At 44.4% G+C, this 22077-nt stretch overlaps 2 long non-coding RNA genes across 2 annotated transcripts; both read left to right on the top strand.

The window, feature by feature from the left end:
- The first annotated feature begins 457 nt into the window (after nt 1-457).
- LOC115178328 (uncharacterized) lies at nt 458-821 on the top strand. The gene is made up of 2 exons (XR_003872603.1): nt 458-499; nt 725-821. It is a non-coding gene; the product is annotated as an uncharacterized LOC115178328 (long non-coding RNA).
- An 11570-nt stretch (nt 822-12391) lies between these two features.
- LOC115178327 (uncharacterized) lies at nt 12392-20493 on the top strand. The gene is made up of 2 exons (XR_003872602.1): nt 12392-12429; nt 18700-20493. It is a non-coding gene; the product is annotated as an uncharacterized LOC115178327 (long non-coding RNA).
- Nucleotides 20494-22077: the final 1584 nt, after the last annotated feature.

Raw genomic sequence — 22077 nt, 5'->3', positions numbered from 1 at the left:
CACTACTCGGCATATTCTCTGTGAAGTAGACTACGGGAGTTTTGTAACTTTATCCACCTTGGCTTACTGCTAGCACACTACCTGACTGACATCTGGAATCTATCTATTTTTGATGTTGGGGATTTTCCCTGCCATCATTCTGTATGTCTCTGCTCTTCTGATCTGCAGTCATGTTTTAGTTGGGTTTTGTTAGTTGGGTTTTAACTGGTCTCCATTAGTTGGGCTCCAGCTCGCTGATCATAGTGTCACGAACCGGCTCGAAGACCGTAACAAACAGTGAGACAACGTGGAGATAAAGAATAACAAAATATTTATTAACTGAAGTAAATACAATTAACACAGGTGTGTGTTTAGTCAGTAGTGTAAGTGAGTGGTCACATGTGATAATGAGGGGTGTTGAAAGGTGCCAACGCAAACAACCAAAATAGCCACAAAAATGCCACAACCAAAATCTGTCTGTGTCTGCATGGAGAGAGTCTCCTCAATGAATGGGGAAGAGGTACATTTATCCTGGGACCCACCCGATCCCAGGTCTGTCTGCATGGAGAGAGTCTCCTCAATAAATGGGGAAGAGGTACATTTATCCTGGGACCCACCCGAGCCCAGGTGTGTCTGCATGGAGAGAGTCTCCTCAATGAACGGGGAAGAGGTGCATTTATCCTGGGACCCACCCGAGCCCAGGTGTGTCTGCATGGAGAGAGTCTCCTCAATGAACGGGGAAGAGGTGCATTTATCCTGGGACCCACCCGAGCCCAGCCCATTTCACTGACAACCCTCCCGGCTCCGCCCACCGACATCCTATTAAGGAAAACAAGAGCAAAGAGAAAGAATTGGGCAGACAGAGTGGGAGGGTTGTCAATGCAGTCTGATGATATACCAGGGACTGGGGATACAGTTAGGTTTGTATGCAGTCTGATGATATACCAGGGACTGGGGATGCAGTTAGGTTTGTATGCAGTATGGTGATATACCAGGGACTGGGGATACAGTTAGGTTTGTATGCAGTCTGATGATATACCAGGGACTGGGGATGCAGTTAGGTTTCTATGCAGTATGGTGATATACCAGGGACTGGGGATGTAGTTAGGTTTGTACAGTCTGATGATATACCAGGGACTGGGGATGCAGTTAGGTTTGTATGCAGTATGGTGATATACCAGGGACTGGGGATACAGTTAGGTTTGTATGCAGTCTGATGATATACCAGGGACTGGGGATACAGTTAGGTTTGTATGCAGTCTGATGATATACCAGGGACTGGGGATGCAGTTAGGTTTGTATGCAGTCTGATGATATACCAGGGACTGGGGATACAGTTAGGTTTGTATACAGTCTGGTGATATACCAGGGCCTGGGGATGCAGTTAGGTTTGTACAGTCTGATGATATACCAGGGACTGGGGATACAGTTAGGTTTGTACAGTCTGGTGATATACCAGGGACTGGGGATGTAGTTAGGTTTGTACAGTCTGATGATATACCAGGGACTGGGGATGCAGTTAGGTTTGTACAGTCTGATGATATACCAGGGACTGGGGATGTAGTTAGGTTTGTACAGTCTGATGATATACCAGGGACTGGGGATGCAGTTAGGTTTGTACAGTCTGATGATATACCAGGGACTGGGGATGTAGTTAGGTTTGTACAGTCTGATGATATACCAGGGACTGGGGATGCAGTTAGGTTTGTATGCAGTCTGGTGATATACCAGGGACTGGGGATGCAGTTAGGTTTGTACAGTCTGATGATATACCAGGGACTGGGGATACAGTTAGGTTTGTACAGTCTGGTGATATACCAGGGACTGGGGATGTAGTTAGGTTTGTACAGTCTGATGATATACCAGGGACTGGGGATGCAGTTAGGTTTGTACAGTCTGATGATATACCAGGGACTGGGGATGCAGTTAGGTTTGTATACAGTCTGGTGATATACCAGGGCCTGGGGATGTAGTTACCTTTGTATGCAGTCTGGTGATATACCAGGGACTGGGGATGTAGTTAGGTTTGTACAGTCTGATGATATACCAGGGACTGGGGATGTAGTTAGGTTTGTACAGTCTGGTGATATACCAGGGACTGGGGATGCAGTTAGGTTTGTATACAGTCTGGTGATATACCAGGGCCTGGGGATGCAGTTAGGTTATATGCAGTCTGATGATATACCAGGGACTGGGGATGTAGTTAGGTTTGTACAGTCTGGTGATATACCAGGGACTGGGGATGCAGTTAAGTTTGTATGCAGTCTGGTGATATACCAGGGCCTGGGGATGCAGTTAGGTTTGTACAGTCTGATGATATACCAGGGACTGGGGATGCAGTTAGGTTTGTACAGTCTGATGATATACCAGGGACTGGGGATGTAGTTAGGTTTGTACAGTCTGATGATATACCAGGGCCTGGGGATGTAGTTAGGTTTGTTTTCCTCTAGCTATTCTCCAGTTTCCTCCCAGCAGCGTTCATAGAACATAGATCCCTGTTAAACTAGGCTGCAGAGTTCCTAGTTTGACAGATAATTCAACCAGTGTGACCAGTGGGTTTCTTTAAATGAATGAATATGAAACTGCCTTAAATACAGATGTGAAGGACAGTATGTTTTAAATTCTCACTCAAAATATGCACTGCTCTATTTGAACGTCTCAATATAATATTATTATTTCATGAACGGAATGAAAAATAAATTTGGCTGAAAATGTGCAATTTTGTTGCCAACTTTACTTTGCTACCTGACAACTTAATGGTTTATACTTTTTAATTGACGTTTATATTTTTAGTTTTTCCCTCACTCAACTCTTTTTCATTGAACTTTTTCACTCCGGACGCTTTATCTGGACATGGTTCGTCAGGACCTCCAACAGCCGAAGCTAAGTAACATTAACATGATGCCTTCTAATTGCAGTCGCTGTACTCATAATATACAGGAGAACGATCGCCTTACGGCGAAGATAGCTGTGCTGCAAGCACAGCAGATAATATTCTAATTTTTGGTGACTTTAATATTCACATGGAAAAGTCCACAGACCCACTCCAAAAGGCTTTCGGAGCCATCATCGACTCAGTGGGTTTTGTCCAACATGTCTCTGGACCTACTCACGGCCACAGTCATACTCTGGACCTAGTTTTGTCCCGTGGAATAAATGTTGTGGATCTTAATGTTTTTCCTCATAATCCTGGACAATCGGACCACCATTTTATTACGTTTGCAATCGCAACAAATAATCTGCTCAGACCCCAACCAAGGAGCATCAAAAGTCGTGCTATAAATTCTCAGACAACCCAAAGATTCCTTGATGCCCTTCCAGACTCCCTCTGCCTACCCAAGGACATCAGAGGACAAAAATCAGTTAACCACCTAACTGAGGAACTCAATTTAACTTTGCGCAATACCCTAGATGCAGTTGCACCCCTAAAAACTAAAAACATTTGTCATAAGAAACTTGCTCCCTAGTATACAGAAAATACACGAGCTCTGAAGCAAACTTCCAGAAAATTGGAACGGAAATGGCGCCACACCAAACTGGAAGTCTTTCGATTAGCTTGGAAAGACAGTACCGTGCAGTATCGAAGAGCCCTCACTGCTGCTCGATCATCCTATTTTTCCAACTTAATTGAGGAAAATAAGAACAATCCAAAATTTATTTTTGATACTGTGACAAAGCTAACTAAAAAGCAGCATTCCCCAAGAGAGGATGGCTTTCACTTCAGCAGTAATAAATTCATGAACTTCTTTGAGGAAAAGATCATGATCATTAGAAAGCAAATTACGGACTCCTCTTTAAATCTGCGTATTCCTCCAAAGCTCCGTTGTCCTGAGTCTGCACAACTCTGCCAGGACCTAGGATCAAGGGAGACACTCAAGTGTTTTAGTACTATATCTCTTGACACAATGATGAAAATAATCATGGCCTCTAAATCTTCAAGCTGCATACTGGGCCCTATTCCAACTAAACTGCTAAAAGAGCTGCTTCCTGTGCTTGCCCTCCTATGTTGAACATAATAAATGGTTCTCTATCCACCGGATGTGTACCAAACTCACTAAAAGTGGCAGTAATAAAGCCTCTCTTGAAAAAGCCAAACCTTGACCCAGAAAATATAAAAAACGATCGGCCTATATCGAATCTTCCATTCCTCTCAAAAATGTTAGAAAAAAACTGCCTTCCTGAAGACAAACAATGTATACGAAACGCTTCAGTCTGGTTTTAGACCCCATCATAGCACTGAGACTGCACTTGTGAAGGTGGTAAATGACCTTTTAATGACGTCAGACCGAGGCTCTGCATCTGTCCTCGTGCTCCTAGATCTTAGTGCTGCTTTTGATACCATCGATCACCACATTCTTTTGGAGAGATTGGAAACCCAAATTGGTCTACACGGACAAGTTCTGGCCTGGTTTAGATCGTGTCTGTCGGAAAGATATCAGTTTGTCTCTGTGAATGGTTTGTCCTCTGACAAATGTAAATCAACTGTAAATGTAAGTGTTCCTCAAGGTTCCGTTTTAGGACCACTATTGTTTTCACTATATATTTTACCTCTTGGGGATGTCATTCGAAAACATAATGTTAAATTTCACTGCTATGCGGATGACACACAGCTGTACATTTCAATGAAACATGGTGAAGCTCCAAAATTGCCCTCGTTAGAAGCCTGTGTTTCAGACATAAGGAAGTGGATGGCTGCAAATGTTCTACTTTTAAACTTGGACAAAACAGAGATGCTTGTTCTAGGTCCCAAGAAACAAAGAGATCTTCTGTTAAATATGACAATTAATCTTGATGGTTGTACAGTCGTCTCAAATAAAACTGTGAAGGACCTCGGTGTTACTCTGGACCCTGATCTCTCTTTTGAAGAACATATCAAGACTGTTTCAAGGGCACCTTTTTTCCATCTACGTAACATTGCAAAAATCAGAAACTTTCTGTCCACAAATGATGCAGAAAAATTAATCCATGCTTTTGTTACTTCTAGGTTGGACTACTGCAATGCTCTACTTTCCGGCTACCCGGATAAAGCACTAAATATACTTCAGTTAGTGCTAAATACGGCTGCTAGAATCCTGACAAGAACCAAAAAATTTGATCATATTACTCCAGTGTTAGCCTCCCTACACTGGCTTCCTGTTAAGGCAACGGCTGATTTCAAGGTTTTACTGCTAACCTACAAAGCATTACATGGGCTTGCTCCTACCTATCTTTCCGATTTGGTCCTGCCGTACATACCTACACGTACGCTACGGTCACAAGACGCAGGCCTCCTAATTGTCCCTAGAATTTCTAAGGAAACAGCTGGAGGCAGGGCTTTCTCCTATAGAGCTCCATTTTTTTGGAATAGTCTGCCTACCCAGGTGAGAGATGCAGACTCGGTCTCAACCTTTTAGTCTTTACTGAAGACTCATCTCTTCAGTGGGTCCTATGATTGAGTGTAGTCTGGCCCAGGAGTGTGAAGGTGAACGGAAAGGCTCTGGAGCAACGAACCGCCCTTGCTGTCTCTGCCTGGCCGGTTCCCCTCTCTCCACTGGGATTATCTGCCTCTAACCCTATTACAGGGGTTGAGTCACTGGCTTATTGGTGTTCTTCTCTGCCGTCCCTAGGAGGGGTGCGTCACTTGAGTGGGTTGAGTCACTGACGTGGTCTTCCTGTCTGGGTTGGCGCCCCCCCTTGGGTTGTGCCGTGGCGGAGATCTTTGTGGGCTATACTCGGCCTTGTCTCAGGATGGTAAGTTGGTGGTTGAAGATATCCCTCTAGTGGTGTATAAACCCCCTCGCACGGTCCCCGCAGCCGGACATCTTTCTCATGGCTTCTGGAGGGAAACGCTGTAGGAATGCTCAACCGGTGTCGCTTATTCAGCCGACAGAAACTTTCAACCGGTTCTCCCCGTTAAGCGAGTCGGAGTCGGAGGCCGAGACTTCTCTGGTCTCTGCTCCTCCCGTTGTGGGGTCTGAGACGCCGACGGCTCCCACCATTAGCTCTGACAAATTGAAAACCCTAGTCATTGGCGACTCCATTACCCGCAGTATTAGACTTAAAACGAATCATCCAGCGATCATACACTGTTTACCAGGGGGCAGGGCTACCGACGTTAAGGCTAATCTAAAGACGGTGCTGGCTAAAGCTAAAACTGGCGAGTGTAGAGAGTATAGAGATATTGTTATCCACGTCGGCACCAACGATGTTAGGATGAAACAGTCAGAGGTCACCAAGCGCAACATAGCTTCAGCATGTAAATCAGCTAGAAAGATGTGTCGGCATCGATTAATTGTCTCTGGCCCCCTCCCAGTTAGGGGGAGTGATGAGCTCTACAGCAGAGTCTCACAACTCAATCGCTGGATGAAAACTGTTTTCTGCCCCTCCCAAAAGATAGAATTTGTAGATAACTGGCCCTCTTTCTGGGATTCACCCACAAACAGGACCAAGCCTGGCCTGCTGAGGAGTGACGGACTCCATCCTAGCTGGAGGGGTGCTCTCATCTTATCTACGAACATAGACAGGGCTCTAACTCCTCTAGCTCCACAATGAAATAGGGTGCAGGCCAGGCAACAGGCTGTTAGCCAGCCTGCCAGCTTAGTGGAGTCTGCCACTAGCACAGTTAGCGTAGTCAGCTCAGCTTTCCCCATTGAGACCGTGTCTGTGCCTCGATCTAGGTTGGGCAAAATTAAAAATGGCGGTGTTCGCTTCAGTAATCTTACTAGTATAAAGACCTCCTCCATTCCTGCCATTATTGAAAGAGATTGTGATACTTCACATCTCAAAATTGGGTTACTTAATGTTAGATCCCTCACTTCCAAGGCAGTTACAGTCAATGAACTAATCACTGATCATAATCTTGATGTGATTGGCCTGACTGAAACATGGCTTAAGCCTGATGAATTTACTGTGTTAAATGAGGCCTCACCCCCTGGTTACACTAGTGACCATACCCCCCGTGCATCTGGCAAAGGCGGAGGTGTTGCTAACATTTACGATAGCAAATTTCAATTTACAAAAAAAAAAACAATGACGTTTTCGTCTTTTGAGCTTCTTGTCATGAAATCTATGCAGCCTACTCAATCACTTTTTATAGCTACTGTTTACAGGCCTCCTGGGCCATATGCAGTGTTCCTTACTGAGTTCCCTGAATTCCTATCGGATCTTGTAGTCATAGCAGATAATATTCTAATTTTTGGTGACTTTAACATTCACATGGAAAAGTCCACAGACCCACTCCAAAAGGCTTTCGGAGCCATCATCGACTCAGTGGGTTTTGTCCAACATGTCTCTGGACCTACTCACTGCCACAGTCATACTCTGGACCTAGTTTTGTCCCATGGAATAAATGTTGTGGATCTTAATGTTTTTCCTCATAATCCTGGATTATCGGACCACCATTTTATTGCGTTTACAATTGCAACAAATAATCTGCTCAGACCCCAACCACGGAAGATTAAAAGTCGTGCTATAAATTCTCAGACAACCCAAAGATTCCTTGATGCCCTTCCAGACTCCCTCTGCCTACCCAAGGACGTCAGAGGACAAGAATCAGTTAACCACCTAACCGAGGAACTCAATTTAACCTTGCGCAATACCCTAGATGCAGTTGCACCCCTAAAAATTAAAAACATCTGTCATAAGAAACTAGCTCCCTGGTATACAGAAAATACACGAGCTCTGAAGCAAGCTTCCAGAAAATTGGAACGGAAATGGCGCCACACCAAACTGGAAGTCTTCCGACTAGCTTGGAAAGACAGTACCGTGCAGTATCGAAGAGCCCTCACTGCTGCACGATCATCCTATTTTTCCAACTTAATTGAGGAAAATAAGAACAATCCGAAATTTCTTTTTGACACTGTCGCAAAGCTAACTAAAAAGCAGCATTCGCAAATGGAGGATGGCTTTCACTTCAGCAGTAATAAATTTATGAACTTCTTTGAGGAAAAGATCATGATCATTAGAAAGCAAATTACGGACTCCTCTTTAAATCTGGGTATTCCTCCAGGGCTCCATTGTCCTGAGTCTGCACAACTCTGCCAGGACCTAGGATCAAGGGAGATACTAAAGTGTTTTAGTACTATATCTCTTGACATAATGATGAAAATAATCATGGCCTCCAAACCCTCAAGCTGCATACTGGACCCTATTCCAACTAAACTACTGAAAGAGCTGCTTCCTGTGCTTGGCCCTCCTATGTTGAACATAATAAACGGCTCTCTATCCACCGGATGTGTACCAAGCTCACTAAAAGTGGCAGTAATAAAGCCTCTCTTGAAAAAGCCGAATCTTGACCCAGAAATTATAAAAAACTATCGGCCTATATCGAATCTTCCATTCCTCTCAAAAATTTTAGAAAAAGTTGTTGCGCAGCAACTCACTGCCTTCCTGAAGACAAACAATGTATACGAAACGCTTCAGTCTAGTTTTAGACCCCATCATAGCACTGAGACTGCACTTGTGAAGGTGGTAAATGACCTTTTAATGACGTCAGACCGAGGCTCTGCATCTGTCCTCATGCTCCTAGATCTTAGTGCCGCTTTTGATACCATCGATCACCACATTCTTTTGGAGAGATTGGAAACCCAAATTGGTCTACATGGACAAGTTCTGGCCTGGTTTAGATCTTATCTGTCGGAAAGATATCAGTTTGTCTCTGTGAATGGTTCGTCCTCTGACAAATCAATTGTAAATTTCGGTGTTCCTCAAGGTTCCGTTCTAGGACCACTATTGTTTTCACTATATATTTTACCTCTTGGGGATGTCATTCGAAAACATAATGTTAAATTTCACTGCTATGCGGACGACACACAGCTGTACATTTCAATGAAACATGGTGAAGCCCCAAAATTGCCCTCGCTAGAAGCCTGTGTTTCAGACATAAGGAAGTGGATGGCTGCAAATGTTCTACTTTTAAACTCGGACAAAACAGAGATGCTTGTCCTAGGTCCCAAGAAACAAAGAGCTCTTCTGTTGAATCTGACAATTAATCTGGATGGTTGTACAGTCGTCTCAAATAAAACTGTGAAGGACCTCGGCGTTACTCTGGACCCTGATCTCTCTTTTGAAGAACATATCAAGACTGCTTCAAGGACAGCTTTTTTCCATCTACGTAACATTGCAAAAATCAGAAACTTTCTGTCCAAAAATGACGCAGAAAAATTAATCCATGCTTTTGTTACTTCTAGGCTCGACTACTGCAATGCTCTACTTTCCGGCTACCCGGATAAAGCACTAAACAAACTTCAGTTAGTGCTAAATACGGCTGCTAGAATCCTGACTAGAACCAAAAAATTTGATCATATTACTCCAGTGCTAGCCTCCCTACACTGGCTTCCTGTTAAGGCAAGGGCTGATTTCAAGGTTTTACTGCTAACCTACAAAGCATTACATGGGCTTGCTCCTACCTATCTTTCCGATGTGGTCCTGCCGTACATACCTACACGTACACTACGGTCACAAGACGCAGGCCTCCTAATTGTCCCTAGAATTTCTCAGCAAACGGCTGGAGGTAGGGCTTTCTCCTATAGAGCTCCATTTTTATGGAATGGTCTGCCTACCCATGTGAGAGACGCAGACTCAGTCTCAACCTTTAAGTCTTTACTGAAGACTTATCTCTTCAGTAGGTCCTATGATTAAGTATAGTCTGGCCCAGGAGTGTGAAGGTGAACGGAAAGGCTGGAGCAACGAACCGCCCTTGCTGTCTCTGCCTTGTCGGTTCCCCTCTTCCCACTGGGATTCTCTGCCTCTAACCCTTTTACAGGGGCTGAGTCACTGACTTACTGGTGTTCTTCCATGCCGTCCATGGGAGGGGTGCGTCACTTGAGTAGGTTGAGCCACTGACGTGGTCTTCCTGTCTGGGTTGGCGCCCCCCCCTTGGGTTGTGCCGTGGCGGAGATCTTTGTGGGCTATACTCGGCCTTGTCTTCGGACGGTAGGTTGGTGGTTGTAGATATCCCTCTAGTGGTGTGGGGGCTGTGCTTTGGCAAAGTGGGTGGGGTTATATCCTGCCTGTTTGGCCCTGTCCGGGGGTATCATCGGATGGGGCCACAGTGTCTTCTGATCCCTCCTGTCTCAGCCTCCAGTATTTATGCTGCAGTAGTTTATGTGTCGGGGGGCTAGGGTCAGTCTGTTACATCCGGAGTATTCTCTTGTCTTATCCGGTGTCCTGTGTGAATGTAAATATGCTCTCTCTAATTCTCTCTTTCTCTCTTTCTTTCTTTCTCTTGGAGGACCTGAGCCCTAGGACCATGCCTCAGGACTACCTGGCATGATGACTCCTTGCTGTCCCCAGTCCACCTGGCCATGCTGCTGCTCCAGTTTCAACTGTTCTGCCTGCGGCTACGGAACCCTGACCTGTTCACCGGACGTGCTTGTTGCACTCTCGACAATTACTATGATTATTATTATTTTACCATGCTGGTCATTTACGAACATTTTAACATCTTGACCATGTTCTGTTATAATATCCACCCGGCACAGCCAGAAGAGGACTGGCCACCCCTCATAGCCTGGTTCCTCTCTAGGTTTCTTCCTAGGTTTTTGGCCTTTCTCAGGAGTTTTTCCTAGGGAGTTTTTCCCAGCCACCGTGCTTCTTTCACATGCATTGCTTGCTGTTTGGGGTTTTAGGCTGGGTTTCTGTACAGCACTTTGAGATTTCAGCTGATGTACGAAGGGCTATATAAATCAATTTGATTTGATTTGATTTGGTGTGGGTGCTGTGCTTTGGCAAAGTGGGTGGGGTTATATCCTTCCTGTTTGGCCCTGTCCGGGGGTGTCGTCGGATGGGGCCACAGTGTCTCCTGACCCCTCCTGTCTCAGCCTCCAGTATTTATGCTGCAGTAGTTTGTGTCGGGGGGCTAGGGTCAGTCTGTTATATCTGGAGTATTTCTCCTGTATTATCCGGTGCCCCCCCTTGGGTTGTGCCGTGACGGAGATCTTTGTGGGCTATACTCGGCCTTGTCTCAGGATGGTAAGTTGGTGGTTGAAGATATCCCTCTAGTGGTGTGGGTGCTGTGCTTTGGCAAAGTGGGTGGGGTTATATCCTTCCTGTTTGGCCCTGTCCGGGGGTGTCGTCGGATGGGGCCACAGTGTCTCCTGACCCCTCCTGTCTCAGCCTCCAGTATTTATGCTGCAGTAGTTTGTGTCGGGGGCTAGGGTCAGTCTGTTATATCTGGAGTATTTCTCCTGTATTATCCGGTGTCCTGTGTGAATTTAAGTATGGTCTCTCTAATTCTCTCTTTCTCTCTCTCGGAGGACCTGAGCCCTAGGACCATGCCTCAGGACTACCTGACATGATGACTCCTTGCTGTCCCCAGTCCACCTGGCCGTGCTGCTGCTCCAGTTTCAACTGTTCTGCCTGCAGCTATGGAACCCTGACCTGTTCACCGGACGTGCTACCTGTCCCAGACCTGCTGTTTTCAACTCTCTAGAGACAGCAGGAGCGGTAGAGATACTCTGAATGATCGGCTATGAAAAGCCAACTGCCATTTACTCCTGAGGTGCTGACCTGTTGCACCCTCTACAACCACTGTGAATATTATTATTTGACCAGGCTGGTCATTTATGAACATTTGAACATCTTGGCCATGTGCTGTTATAATCTCCACCCGGCACAGCCAGAAGAGGACTGGCAACCCCTCATAGCCTGGTTCCTCTCTAGGTTTTTTCCTAGGTTTTGGCCTTTCTAGGGAGTTTTTCCTAGCCACCCCACCGTGCTTCTACACCTGCATTGCTTGCTGTTTGGGGTTTTAGGCTGGGTTTCTGTACAGCACTTTTAGATATCAGCTGATGTAAGAAGGGATATATAAATACATTTGATTTGATTTGAAGAAAAAAAAACGTATCTTAACGCCGGTACCCACTCCAGTCAGCAGACGGCGATGTGCGTCTTTCAGGCGATGCTGCAGCGTGACGTATAATCTAGTGGACGGAACGGATCAACAACAACGAGTCAGCCACCTTGGTAGCCAACAGCCGAAACATTTAGACTGTTTCTGTGCATATTTGCCTCTGTGTTTTAAATATACTTCTGACATCTAGTTAATTGCCCCCATTTAAATGTTATAATGTTAGGAACATTGTTAGTCAACTAGCTGGCTTGATAAGTTAGCCTAGCACTAAACTAGTCGCTCATGCTAACTAGCTAGCTAGCTAACATCCCCAACCATGAGCTTACTGATGTATTCCTGGCCTGCTAAAGACGAGGAGGTCTGTTGGACGGAGAAAGAAGCTCTGGGGCTGAACATTGTCGTGAAAGAGGAGAAGGAAGAGGAGGATGTCACAGTAAAACAAGTAGAGGGTGAGGCTGTTACTGTGAAAGTAGAAGAGAAAGACGTTTCAGTTAAAGAAGAGGAAGATGCGTTCAGAGTGAAAGAGGAGGAGGAAGCAGTTTTTGGAGTGAAGAAGGAAGGAGAGATTACTGTCACATTGGAAGATGAAGAGGAGGAGACAGGAGATCTGAATAACACCAGTAAGTACCGCCTTCAATTAGTTTTTAACTTTGGATATTCGGAGTTGGCTCGTCAATACCTCTTCAATGGAGGGCCCTGGGATGATAACTGATATGTCTAGAATCAGGACGTAGAGAACAAGCTGCCCCTTGTTTTCTCCGTTCCGTTTCCTAAATGTGACTTAACATATATATTTGAGAAGGGTCTATCTGCTGACCGCAGACTGGGGGGCCACGGCATGTAGTGATTTTAATGTAGTGATGTTTTACTACACACCGTGCCCCCCAATAGTGCCATGTGAGAGTTGGGTTGGCTACACCAAAGATTATGGATATACTGACAAGATGTCTCTCCGCCCTAACAAGGGGAGTCGTTGTCCACAAAGCGGCACTGTGGGTCGTCTATCTCCCGCCTATCTATACTAGCCTCATGACATGAATATGCATAGCCATCTGGAGACAACTCCTATAGTGTTTTTATTAGAACACACCGTTCTATACAGTCCACCTGGTAGAGGTTCATATCTGACAGAGATGAACACACCGTTCTATACAGTCCACCTGGTAGAGGTTCATATCTGACAGAGATGAACACACCGTTCTATACAGTCCACCTGGTAGAGGTTCATATCTGACAGAGATGAACGCACCGTTCTATACAGTCCACCTGGTAGAGGTTCATATCTGACAGAGATGAACACACCGTTCTATACAGTACACCTGGTAGAGGTTCATATCTGACAGAGATGAACACACCGTTCTATACAGTCCACCTGGTAGAGGATCATATCTGACAGAGATGAACACACCATTCTATACAGTCCACCTGGTAGATGTTCATATCTGACAGAGATGAACACACCGTTTTATACAGTCCACCTGGTAGAGGTTCATATCTGACAGAGATGAACACACCGTTTTATACAGTCCACCTGGTAGAGGTTCATATCTGACAGAGATGAAAATCTCTGTTAGAAACTTAGAAAGAGGGGGAGTCTAAAGCTGCAACAACTAGGATTATGCCTTCGGCTTCTGGACAACAAAATAATGTTGATATGAAAACCAATAGAACAGAAGTGAAATTACATAGTGGTGGGTCCAATAGAACAGGAGAGACATGACATAGTGGTGTGTCTAATAGAACAGGAGAGAAATGACATAGTGGTGGGTCCTATAGAACAGGAGAGAAATGACATAGTGGTGGGTCTAATAGAACAGGAGAGACATGACATAGTGGTGGGTCTAATAGAACAGGGGAGAAATGACATAGTGGTGGGTCTAATAGAACAGGAGAGACATGACATAGTGGTGGGTCTAATAGAACAGGAGAGAAATGACATAGTGGCGGGTCTAATAGAACAGGGGAGAAATGACATAGTGGTGGGTCTAATAGAACAGGAGAGACATGACATAGTGGTGGGTCCTATAGAACAGGAGAGAAATGACACAGAGTTACACGTGTGATAAACAAACGTACAGTCAATAACACAATAGATAAATCTATCATCGCCGTCATGTGCAAATGAAGTAAGGAGGGATGGCAATAAATGGGTAATTACAGAGGTAATTACTATTTAGCAATTAACACTGGAGTGAAGAAAAAAAATAGCTGTGTTTCAGTTAACAAATGTCACCAGTAGTAAATATACTGTTACTTCCTGTCATTTGGTTATATTCATTTCTGTTAATAAATGTATTAATTACAGTCATTTACCGTTGTCATTTTCGGAGTGGAAACGTTGTCTGTTCAAAACCTGCTGCACTTGTGAGAAACCAGTTTTGGTTTACATTTTACATTTACATTTTAGTCATTTAGCAGACGCTCTTATCCAGAGCGACTTACAGTAGTGAATGCATACATTTCATACATTTTCTTTTTTTTCTGTGCTGGCCCCCCGTGGGAATCGAACCCACAACCCTGGTGTTGCAAACACCATGCTCTACCAACTGAGCTACAGGGAAGGTTTATTTCAGAACCATCATTTACAAGATTTGTCAATTTTTTTCCATTGTCTTTTTGTTTGGAGTGCTCCATGTGAGCAATGAGCATGTCTGGTTTCTCTGTCCTGATCATGTTGAGGGAGCGCGTGTCTGGTTTCTCTGTCCTGATCATGTTGAGGGAGCGTGTGTCTGGTTTCTCTGTCCTGATCATGTTGAGGGAGCGTGTGTCTGGTTTCTCTGTCCTGATCATGTTGAGGGAGCGCGTGTCTGGCTTCTCTGTCCTGATCATGTTGAGGGAGCGCACACCCTCATTCATACTGGGTTCCTTACAAACAACAGGATTTGTCACAACCTTCCCTCCAGCCAAATAATTTCCCAATATGAATGAGACCCCCTTCACTGGTAGGCTAGGCCTCACTCCAACGACAACGGAATGAGACATGAGATCAGATTCCAGTTCCACATTATATAAAGGAACTTCCATGCAACCATCTCCACGTCTTGTACTGACACACTGGAACCAGTCGTCTTGTACTGACACACTGGAACCAGTCGTCTGGTACTGACACACTGGAACCAGTCGTCTTGTACTGACACACTGGAACCAGTTGTCTTGCACTAACACACTGGAACCAGTTGTCTTGCACTAACACACTGGAACCAGTTGTCTTGTACTGACACACTGGAACCAGTCGTCTTGTACTGACACACTGGAACCAGTCGTCTTGTACTGACACACTGGAACCAGTCGTCTTGTACTGACACACTGGAACCAGTCGTCTTGTACTGACACACTGGAACCAGTCGTCTTGTACTGACACACTGGAACCAGTCGCCTTGTACTGACACACTGGAACCAGTCGTCTTGTACTGACACACTGGAACCAGTCGCCTTGTACTGACACACTGGAACCAGTCGCCTTGTACTGACACACTGGAACCAGTCGCCTTGTACTGACACACTGGAACCAGTTGCTGAAGTGTCAAAGACAAAACACCCTCCAACACGAAGGGCTTCCCCAGTATAGTACTGTAGAAACACCCTCCAACATGAAGGGCTTCCCCAGTATAGTACTGTAGAAACACCCTCCAACATGAAGGGCTTCCCCAGTATAGTACTGTAGAAACACCCTCCAACATGAAGGGCTTCCCCAGTATAGTACTGTAGAAACACCCTCCAACATGAAGGGCTTCCCCAGTATAGTACTGTAGAAACACCCTCCAACATGAAGGGCTTCCCCAGTATAGTACTGTAGAAACACCCTCCAACATGAAGGGCTTCCCCAGTATAGTACTGTAGAAACACCCTCCAACATGAAGGGCTTCCCCAGTATAGTACTGTAGAAACACATGGAACAACAGTAACCACAGTAACACATTGGATAACATTCACAACATGGAACAACAGTAACCATAGTAACACATTGGATAACATTCACAACATGGAACAACAGTAACCATAGTAACACATTGGATAACATTCACAACATGGAACAACAGTAACCATAGTAACATTGTTTCCCCCAGAACATCTAAAGGAAGTTTGTTCTGAAGTGTCTGTCCTGTATCTGAGAGATAAAATGTATCTGAGATGTATACAAAATAAAACGTGCACGTCTTTAACTCCTTATTTATGTCACTAAAGTCTTTCCACATTTTGTTACGTTACAGCCTTATTCTACTATGGATTAAATATCAATCTACAGTCGTGGCCAAAAGTTTTGAGTGACACAAATATTAATTTCCACAAAGTTTGCTGCTTCAGTGTCTTTTAGATATTTTGGTCAGATGTTACTATGGAATACTGACGTACAATTACAAGCATTTCATAAGTGTCAAAGGCTTGTATTGACAATTACATGAAGTTGATGCAAAGAGTCAATATTTCAATATTTCCAGTGTTGACCCTTCTTTTTCAAGACCTTTGCAATCTACCCTGGCATGCTGTCAATTAACTTCTGGGCCACATCCTGACTGATGGCAGCCCATTCATGCATAATCAATGCTTGGAGTTTGTCAGAATTTGTGGGGTTTTGTTTGTCCACCCGCCTCTTGAGGATTGACCACAAGTTCTCAATGGGATTAAGGTCTGGGGAGTTTCCTGGCCATGGACCCAAAATATTGATGTTTTGTTCCCCGAGCCACTTGGTTATCACTTTTGCGTTATGGCAAGGTGCCCCATCATGCTGGAAAAGGCATTGTTCGTCACCAAACTGTTCCTGGATGGTTGGGGGAAGTTGCTCTCGGAGGATGTGTTGGTACCATTCTTTATTCATGGCTGTGTTCTTAGGCATAATTGTGAGTGAGCCCACGCCCTTGGCTGAGAAGCAACCCCACACATGAATGGTCTCAGGATGCTTTACTGTTGGCATGACACAGGACTGATGGTAGCGCTCACCTTGTCTCTCCGGACAAGCTTTTTTCCGGATGCCCCAAACAGTCGGAATTGGGATTCATCAGAGAAAATGACTTTACCCCAGTCCTCAGCAGTCCAATCCCTGTACCTTTTGCAGAATATCAGTCTGTCCCTGATGTTTTTCCTGGAGAGAAGTGGCTTCTTTGCTGCCCTTCTTGACACCAGGCCATCCTCCAAAAGTCTTCGCCTCACTGTGCGTGCAGATGTACTCACACCTGCCTGCTGCCATTCCTGAGCAAGCTCTGTACTGGTGGTGCCCCGATCCTGCAGCTGAATCAACTTTAGGAGACGGTCCTGGCGCTTGCTGGACTTTCTTGGGCGCCCTGAAGCCTTCTTCACAACAATTTAACCGCTCTCCTTGAAGTTCTTGATGATCCAATAAATGGTTGATTTAGGTGCAATCTTACCGGCAGCAATATCCTTGCCTGTGAAGCCCTTTATGTGCAAAGCAATGATTACGGTACGTGTTTCCTTGCAGGTAACCATGGATGACAGAGGAAGAACAATGATTCCAAGCACCACCCTCTTTTTGAAGCTTCCAGTCTGTTATTCGAACTCAATCAGCATGACAGAGTGATCTCCAGCCTTGTCCTCGTCAACACTCACACCTGTGTTAACGAGAGAATCACTGACATGATGTCAGCTGGTCCTTTTGTGGCAGGGCTGAAATGCAGTGGAAATGTTTTTGGGGGATTCACTTCATTTGCATGGCAAAGAGGGACTTTGCAATTAATTGCAATTAATCTGATCACTCTTCATAACATTCTGGAGTATATGCAAATTGCCATCATACAAACTGAGGCAGCAGACTTTGTGAAAATGAATATGTGTAATTCTCAAAACTTTTGGCCACGACTGTATACACAATACCTCATAATGAAAAAGCTAAAATAGGTTTGTAGAAAACATGTCACATTTATTAAAAAGAAAAAACAGATACCTTAATTTACATAAGTATTCAGACCGTTTGCTATGAGACTTGAAATTGAGCTCAGGTGCATACTGTTTCCATTGATCATCGTTGAGATGTTTCTACAACTTGATTGGTGTCCACCTGTGGTAAATTCAATTGATTGGACTTGATTTGGAAAGGCACACACCTGTCTGGCTACCACAGCATTCTGAAGCCATACGCCATCCCATCTGGTTTGCGCTTAGTGGGACTATCATTTGTTTTTCAACAGGACAATGACCCAACACACCTCCAGGCTGTGTAAGGTCTATTTGACCAAAAAGCAGAGTGATGGAGTGCTGCATCAGATGACCTGGCCTCCACAATCACCCGACCTTAACCCAATTGAAATGGTTTGGGATGAGTTGGACCGCAGAGTGAAGGAAAAGCAGTCAACAAGTGCTCAGCATATGTGGGAACTCCTTCAAGACTGTTGGAAAAGCATTCCAGGTGAAGCTGGATGAGACACTGCCAAGAGTGTACAAAGCTGTCATGAAGGCAAAGGGTGGCTACTTTGAATAATCTAAAATATATTTTGATTTGTTTACCACTTTTTTGGTTACTACATGATTCCATATGTGTTATTTCATAGTTGTCATGTCTTCACTATTATTCTACAATGTAGAAAATAGTAAAAATAAAGAAAAACCCATGAATGGTGTGTCCAAACTTTTGACTGATACTGTATATCTCATGAATGTTTTTGCATTCAGTTACAAAAAGTAACTTTCTTACCACTTCTTCCATAGTCAAACATGTAAGGAAAGCTTTTTTTTTTTAAATCAAAAGGAATGTTGTCAAAAATGTATTGAATTCAAATGGATTTACCCAGCCTACAAAGCACTACAGCCACTCTGTGATGAACAGTTCTGCTCTTTTATTGAGGGATCTAGTCTGGATTAAACCTCATAGGAAGACAGTTTTATCATGTGGAGGTTTCATTCAGGTCTCTGTATAACTAGATACTGTTTGTCTTTGACAGGAGAAAGAGCAGACTCTCACTATGACAGCAGGAAGAGTCCTTCAGGGGAACCAGACCCAGAGACGCCCAAACCAGCGAGACAACACCACTGCTCCCACTGTGAAAAGAGTTTTCGCTGGTTAGGGAACCTAAAACGCCATGAGAGGACACACACAGGAGAAAAGCCTTTCCAATGCTTCCAATGTGAAAAGAGATTTTCCGGATCAGGGGACTTAAAAGCTCATGAGAGGACACACACAGGAGAAAAGCCTTTCCAATGTTCCCAGTGTAAAAATAGGTTTTCACGAGTAGGGGACCTAAAAGCTCATGAGAGGACACACACAGGAGAAAAGCCTTTCCAATGTTCCCAGTGTGGAAAGAGTTTTACCCTGTTAGCTAATCTGAAAAGGCATGAGAGAATACACACAGGAGAAAATCCTTATCACTGTTCCCATTGTGGAATGAGTTTTATTCAGTTAGCGAGCCTGAAGGCACATGAGTGGACACACACAGAAGAAAAGCCTTTCCAGTGTTCCCAGTGTAGAAAGATTTTTACCCTGTTAGCTAACCTGAAAAGGCATGAGAGAATACACACAGGAGAAAAGCCTTACCACTGCTTCCAGTGTGAAAAGAGATTTTCCCGATCAGGGGACCTAAAAGCTCATGAGTGGACACACACAGGAGAAGAACCTTTCCATTGTTCCCAGTGTAGAAAGCGTTTTACTGTGTTAGCTAACCTGAAAAGGCATGAGAGAATACACACAGGAGAAAAGCCTCATCACTGTTCCCACTGTGGAATGAGTTTTATTCAGTCAAGGAGCCTGAAGGAGCATGAGTGGACACACACAGGAGAAAAGCCTTTCCAATGTTCCCAGTGTGGAAAAAGTTTTATTGTGTTAAGTAACCTAAAAAGGCATGAGAGAATACACACAGGAGAAAAGCCATTCCAATGTTCCCATTGTGGAAACAGTTTTACTCAGAGAGGGCACCTAAAAGAGCATGAGAGAATACACACAGGAGAAAAGCCTTACCACTGCTCCCAGTGTAAAAATAGATTTTCCAGAGTAGGGGACCTAAAAGCTCATGAGAGGACACACACAGGAGAAAAGCCTTTCCAATGTTCCCAGTGTAGAAAGAGTTTTACTGTGTTAGCTACCCTGAAAAGGCATGAGAGAAAACACACTGAAGAAAAGCCGAGCACCGAAGACGTGGATGGCGATTAAGGCAGCCCCCGCACATCTCTGATTCAGAGGGGTTGGGTTAAATGTGGAAGACACATTTCAGTTGAATGCATTCAGTTGTACAACTGACAAGGTATCCTCCTTTCCCATTCCCTATTATAGAGCTCTGCTCAGCCTATAAACATGAAAGCAAGGTTAGATTTAATGTTCTACATTATTATTATTATTAGGGCAGCCACCAAGTTATGAAAATGATGGTATGTTCTGAAAACTGACTTCAGGTTTTTGAGGAATCTAGCTTCGCAGGAAGAAAGTTTGATTTTATGGAGATTTAATTCAGTTCTCTTTCTCGTATTTAACTAAATACTCTGTCTTTGGTAGGAGAGGGACCAGACTTATCACTGTTCCCACTGTGGAATGAGTTTTATTCAGTTAGGGAGCCTGAAGGAGCATGAGTGGACAAACACAGGAGAAAAGCCTTACCACTGCTCCCAGTGTAAAAACCGATTTTCACAAGTAGGGGACCTAAAAGCTCATGACAGAATACACACAGGAGAAAAGCCTTTCCAATGTTCCCAGTGTGGAAAGAGTTTTACCTGGTTAAGGAGCCTGAAGGAGCATAAGAGGACACACATGATAAAAGTCCAGTCAGTGCTCTCTCTGTGTGGAAGGGCATTTTCCCAGTCAGAGAACCTGAAATCACATGAGAGAATAGAAAAGCTGTATTCTGACTTATATTTTTGACTGAGAATTTGTGTTTTTGTTTTGTGCCACATGAAATCATATTGTTTATGATTATACCTGTCTATATAAGGTCCCACAGTTGGCAATGCATGTCAGAGCAAATTCCAAGCCATGAGGTCGAAGAAATTGTCCGTAGAGCTCAGAGACAGGATTGTGTCGAGGCACAGATCTGTGGAAGGGTACCAAAAAATGTCTGCAGAATTGAAGGTCCCCAATGGAAGAAGTTTGGAACCACCAAGACTCTTCCTAGAGCTGTCCGCACGGCCAAACTGAGCAATCGGGGGAGAAGGACCTTGGTCAGGGAGGTGACCAAGAACCCGATGTTCACTCTGACAGAGTTCCAGAAGGACAATCATCTCTGCAGCACTCCAACAATCAGGCCTTTATGGTAGAGTGGCCAGACGGAGGCCACTCCTCAGTAAAAGGCACATGACAGCCTGCTTGGAGTTTACCAAAAGGCACCTAAAGACTCTCAGACCATGAGAAACAAGATTCTCTGGTCTGATGAAACCCAGATTGAACTCTTTGTCCTGAATGCCAAGCCTTGCGTAAAGCGTGGTGGTGGCAACATCATGCTGTCGGGATGTTTTTCAGCGCCAGGGACTGGGAGACTAGTCAGGATCGAGGGAAAGATGAACAGAGTGCAGAGAGATCCTTGATGAAAACCTGCTACAGAGAGCTCAGGATCTCAGACTGGGGTGAAGGTTCACCTACCAAAAGGACAATGACCTTAAGCCCACAGCCAAGACAACGCAGGAGTTGCTTCGGGACAAGTCTCTGAATAACCTTGAGTGGCCCAGCCGGAGCTCGGACCTGAAAAGAGCTGTGCAGCGACGCTCCCCATCCAACCTGACAAAGCTTGAGAGGATCTGCAGAGAAGAATGGGAGAAACTCCCCAAATACAGGTGTGCCAAGCTTGTAACGTCATACTCCAGAAGACTTGAGCCTCTAATCGCTGCCAATGGTGTTTCAACAAAGTACGTAGTAAACGGTCTGAATACTTCGGTTTATTTTAATAAATTAGCAAAAAAATCTAAATCCGTGTATTTGGTTTGTCATTATGGGGTATTGTGATGTCATTATGGGGTATGCGTTGATTGATGAGAATTAAAAAAAAATTAAATCCATTTTAGAATAAGGCTGTAATATAACAAAATGTGGAAAAAGTGAAGGGGTCTGAATACTTTCCGAATGCACTGTATTGTTACACCATGTAGGAGCAGTGTAGACCTAGTCTGTTCATTATATACATCTACATGATGTATTGTTACACCATGTAGGAGCAGTGTAGACCTAGTCTGTTCATTATATACATCTACATGATGTATTGTTACACCATGTAGGAGCAGTGTAGACCTAGTCTGTTCATTATATACATCTACATGATGTATTGTTACACCGTGTAGGAGCAGTATAGACCTAGTCTGTCCATTTTATATACACTGCCGTTCAAAAGTTTGGGGTCACTTAAAAA

The sequence above is a fragment of the Salmo trutta genome, chromosome 38 (genome assembly GCF_901001165.1).
Source record: "Salmo trutta chromosome 38, fSalTru1.1, whole genome shotgun sequence".
Classification (NCBI taxonomy): domain Eukaryota; kingdom Metazoa; phylum Chordata; class Actinopteri; order Salmoniformes; family Salmonidae; genus Salmo; species Salmo trutta.
The sequence above is the reverse complement of the archived record's forward strand: the minus strand, read 5'-3'. Positions and strand labels throughout refer to the sequence as shown.